This window comes from Sapajus apella, unplaced genomic scaffold (assembly GCF_009761245.1).
Source record: "Sapajus apella isolate SASKATOON/1434 unplaced genomic scaffold, GSC_monkey_1.0 scaffold22, whole genome shotgun sequence".
Classification (NCBI taxonomy): Eukaryota; Metazoa; Chordata; class Mammalia; order Primates; family Cebidae; genus Sapajus; species Sapajus apella.
In genome coordinates this window covers 1,597,737-1,603,511 of record NW_022436962.1, presented here as the reverse complement: position 1 = coordinate 1,603,511, position 5,775 = coordinate 1,597,737, and positions in this window count along the sequence as shown.

The window sequence follows — 5,775 nt, the reverse complement described above, 5'->3', positions numbered from 1 at the left end:
CTTAATTCTTGATGTTTATATGGTACACGACCCAGAGCTTGGTCCTAGGAACTCTCTTTTCTCCCTCATTTCCTATATGATCTCATCCAGTCATTTGACTTTCAGGACAACTTACAAATTAATGACTGTAGGGTTTAGAATTTTGAACTAAACCCTCCTTAAGTTTTAAACTTCTTATATCCAACTGCTACTTAACATCTCCATTTAGATGTGTAATAGGTATCTGACACTTGAATTCTTGATTTGTTACTTAAAACCTGGTTCTTCCTAAATCTTTCTTGTTATTCAGTATCATTCTCTTCCCATTCACCCACTGGCTCTTCCATGTCCTCATACCCCACATCCTCTGTGTGCACAAGTTTCTGGCACCAAACTCCAAACCGTATCCAGAATCCAAACTTCACTCATTTCTTTCCTCAGTATTACCCAAGTACAAGCCAGCATTAATTCCTAGCAGTAACAACAGTAACTACAATAGCCTTGTACAATAGGTAACTGTAATAGCCTTGTACAATAGAGAACTATAATAGCCTTCTAACTGATTATGTTGCCTTTTATCTTGCTTGCTAGAGTCCATTCTCCACACAAGAGTTGAGGTTCATTTAAAATAATATATGTACAATAATAAACATTTCAAATAAAAGTTACAGTCCTCCCTATGTCTTACAAGCGCTACATGACTTTGTATCCATCCCATCTCTCCAAACTCATAACCTACCTTTTTCTTATTTGCACACAGTTCTAGCAGATCTATTTCATTTTCCTCTGTACTCTAAACTCATTACCAGCCTATCTCTTTTCTACCACATTCACTCTCTTGTATATCATCAATGGCCAAACTGATGATCTACGAGATCAAAATCAGTTAACATATTCCCAGATCTCAACCTACGGATTTTCCTATGGTGTTTGAAATCACTGACCAATGTGTCATTACTGAATTGCTTCCCTCTCCTGGCTTCCTTGATACTGAATTCTCTTGTTTTATCCATTAATTCTCCAAATCTTTCTTTTGACTCTCCTGGATGAAGTTCCCTTTCTCTGTTTTTTCCTCATATGTAGACTTTCAATCAAGGAAAAAAAGGTAGAAAAATAACTTGAAGTAAATCACCAAAATATTTTCTCAATGTGGCAAGAGAGTGGGTGATCCATTTTTTATTTTGAAACTGTTTATGTTCCATTTTTATCCAATTAACATAACTACCTTTCATTTTATTTTATAAAAATACTGCATGCACATGCTTCAAGTTAAACAGCATAGAAAGATTTATAATAAAAAGAAATGTATGTCTTCTATTCAACCACCACCCCACACTAATTCTTTTTCTAGAAAACAACTTTCAATCAATTCTTTTAAAAGTCTCACGTTTACCTTTATGTCTCTACATAATTATTTGTAGGAGTAGGATGCAAGTCAGACTTTTCTAACACCAAACCCAAAAACATAGTGGTAAAATCGAGATAGAAGTTACTTTTCTCTCACATAATAGTTGTAGCAGGCAATTCAGGGCAACTTGGTAGTGCTGGAACCCAGGCTTCTTTTATCTTGTTATTCTCGACTCCCTAGGATACGGCTGTTTTCCTCAGGGTTACCAGGCTCTGCCTTAGCTGCATTCCAGCCTGGGGAGGCTAGAGCAAGAAAGGAAGGGAGGCCATGTTGCTTTTATTTTAAGGACCTGATCTAAACATTGCACACTTTACTACAGCTCACGTCTCTGTTGGCCATACTTCGCTGCAAGGGAAATAACAGTTTTTACCTGGGTGGTCATGTACCTTGATTCATTTTTGTTGTATAAAAGAACATGAGAATAAATATTAAAGAGTGAACTAGAAGCTTCTGCCACATTTATACAACTGCTTTAGAATAATCAGCTTCAGGCACTAGCTGTTGACTTCCTCCATGTTTGATGAAGAACTAGTTCATCTATAACCCCTTCTCTATTTCTCTCCTTCCCCAGTAGAGGTGTGTCACTAACATTGACCCCTCTACTTGTTATCTTTTTTGTTTGTTTTTCTTTTTATAGATGGGTTTCACCATGTTGGCCGGGCTGGTTTTGAACTCCTGACCTCAAGTGATCCTCCTGCCTCAGCCTCCCAAAGTGCTAGGATTACAGGCATGAGCCACCACGCCCAGACTTCTACTTGTTATCTTTATTCCCCCTTTGTAATGTGACCATGTTATTACCTGTATCCTTCCCTCCACTTCACATCTCCCCTTCCACTTCTCAATGTTGTGGCCAAATTCTTACTTTTATAATGTGAAAGTTCATAACATTTACATTCTTTTATATACTCAAAGAAAGCCTTCAGTGTTTGCCTAGTGTTGTTCCGTAGATTGAAACCAATTAATAGTAGTTACATCAATTGATGGTGTAGATGTTGATCACCATCGCACCATACTAATATAGTATGCTTAATTCCCTTCTCCAAGACACCGAGCTCGTGAACACTCCCAAGAGGAGATCTTCCCAGAATCAAGTTCAAATTGATTCTCCTTTCTTAGTCATCATTTATTCAAAATCATGTCGTTTCAGTTTGTTATACTTTTGAATCATGAATTTACTGTATATATTTTCTCTTTCTGCTTACAGATATTTTTCTTTGTCTTCAAGCTTCTTACTCACTGTATCAATTCCTTGGAGCCCTTTTCATTCATTGTCATGCAGCATCCTAGCCCACTTACTTTTAAGGCCGTGGTTTTCTTGTATAGTTTATCATTTTGACCTGGAGTTTCTAATGATTCATCTCATCCCTTGCCCACTCTGCCATTTTCTTATTCTTGAGTTCTTTCAACACTCAACCACTATGACCCTCTTTGCCAATTCAAGACTGGCTCCACCAGCCTTGCTGCCCAGCCCTCATCCTGGAACAAGAATTCTTTCCACTGCTTCCCCGCGTTGGATACACCGCTCTCTGAATCCCATGTTATTCTATCCTGGTTTACTGCTTTGCTTTCCTAGAACACACACTCAAATAACTTTCTGAGAAAAGTTATTGAAAGGCAAAACTTTTGGCCCCTTACTTATTTACAAAACATTCTGATTCAACTCTAACAAGGATGAATGATTTAGATATAGACTTCTGGATTTATGTCATTTTCTCTCTGTTTTGAGGGAATTACTCCACTATCTTTTACATTGTCAAAAGTTCCAAAGAGAAACATAACTAATCCTTGTTTTCAGCCCTCCTTCTCTACTCTACCCTCTGATGAATCAGGCCTGATATTCATCTGGAATCTGATGAATCCAACCTCTCCTTAGGGGGCTACTAGTCAGGCTGGCCGCTATTCTCTACTCTACTGTAACCTTTCTATGGGGATTTTAAACTCGGCTTCACTTGTCAGCACTTTTTCAGCAGTTTGCCTTTTCCCACATCCTCTGATATCTACCACATTTTCTTTCCATGCTACGTTTACACCTTTTATTCTTTTACTATAATTTTAATGAGGTTTCTTAAATAGAGTGTGCCAAGTCTGGCATCTTATGTTGGAAGGACACATATTATATTTAAAACTTTTAACAGTATTCTTTAAAGATTTTTTTCCCCAGCCTCCTCACCTTCTGTCTGCTCATCCTTCCTTTTCACTGTTGCTGTTCAAATTTGTCCAATTTTTCCATGCAAATGATTGCTACAATTCTGTATGTAGCCCTGACCTTTTTACCTTTTCTACAGAGCTGTATTTAAGTTTCCATCTAGGTGATCTGTGGGCCTGTGCAACTCATTAGCCAAGCCTTCGAGATGACATTGTTAGGACAGAATAAATTAGAGGACTCATTCCGAACCCTAACCCATCTCTGTGCCAGGTGATGGAGAGGTTACTTCTGGAGAGCACAGAAGTGTCTAATTGGAATTTTAGAGACTTTTTTCCCCTCCTATGTGCTATTTAATGAAAATAATTTTCTCTGTCACCCCTATAAACATAATAGCTAATGTTCCTTTTTATAGTGCTCACTTAGAGAAGCTTACTCTACACACGTTAACTTATTTAACCCTTCCCACACGCCTATGGGTTGAATACTATTATTATGCCTACTTTATAGATGGGAAGCTAAGGCACAGGCATTAAGTTGCTTGCCCAATAACTCACAGCTAGGAATCATGCTCTTAACTATCATTCCATATTGACTTATGTAAGCATCGGCAAAGTCTACATCTTTCACAGCACTTTGTGAAAGTTGCTTCTGTATGGGGAATGCAAAAAGATTCTTAGTTCTGCATCCAGAGAGTGAAGGGAAAGGACAGATTAATTTTAGGGGTGCAGAGCAAGCAAATGAGATGACAGACCGTGTTCAGGTTATATTAGCTCTCTCCCACTCCCTTCAAGAGCAATGACCATGTCTTCTTCATCATCCCAAATTCTCTTCCACATTTACTTCAGTGTTTAGGGCTTATAAATATTTGTTGAATTGAATAATAATACAGTAAGCTTATATGTCATGATAACCTGTGAAAACCAAAAAACTGTATCCTAATAATTTGAAAAAAAAGAAACTTAAAATTGACATTGGTTGAGTAACAGCAGTAAATATAATTTGCCTTTTCTAACTAAGCAAATCCTTATTCTCACATGATTTTATCCAAAATAGGAGCTAATACAGTGTTATAACATACTCATCCATACACAAAAATTAACTGTTAAATTATGGGAATGCAAATTAGTCCTGCAAAGTAGAACCCTTAAGCCTCAACCTTTCAATTCTACTAGTATCATTTCTGTGGTCAGTAAAGATTAATAATTCATCTTAAGTAATTCAAATATGAAGAGTTAGTTAACATTGTGTTACCAGCTCTTTTGATTATGCATTCTTCTTGAGCTGCCAGTAATTTTGATTTACTGACAGAAAGCATATATTTTGTTTTCATGACATTTAGCAGGAATATGCCATTGATAAGCCTTTGTTTTTACTAAATCTGAAAATTCATTCCAAAACAGTTTCACAGAAACTCTTAATTACTGAAAGTGAGGGTTCTGCTTCTACATAATATTCTGAATAATGAATACCATACTTATGGGAATTAATTATTAAATCCAGCTAGGAATTATAACCTTCTTAATGCAAATAATAATAATTGCATATAATAATGTTTAACATCTGGGAAGGGTACTAAAACTGAGTATTTTAATGCATATATAAACATAGATTCTATACATCATGTAGATAATCACAGAAATAATTCTGAGAACTTCTCTAATAAGAGTAACTGTCAGTTAAACTGATGAGCGTGAAATAAATATCTATTCCCAGGAATTGGTATGTCCCTCCTGATCTATTGTTTAAGACCCTGTATGGAAAAAAATCTCTTCCAACCCTAAAATTGTATATTTCTAACCATATGAGATAGATAAGGCCAGGATGGGACAGAATGATACAGCAATATTGACTTTGGAGTCAGAAAATGTTGAACTTAAATTCTGGCTCCAGGTTCTCCTAGCTACTAACTGTGTGATCTTGAGTCAGATATTTATCCTTCCTGACACTCAATTTCCTTGTTTACCTACTGGAGTATATACTACCTATTTTAGATAGGTGCTTAGAAGAAGCCTCATGAAAGGTGATTTTTTTCCCAGAGGCCTGATTAAAATAAAAGGTTGGTATTTCTAAAAAGTACACAAAGCCTCAAACTCATATAGAAAAGATATAATTTTTTATATTTATATAAATATAAATTGGCAAATCATAAAATCATAACCTGACTTGGATGATTTTATGAAAATCATAACCTGATTTGCAAGCATAATTGCAGAGAGATAGTTTTCATAACTAATAAGGAGGT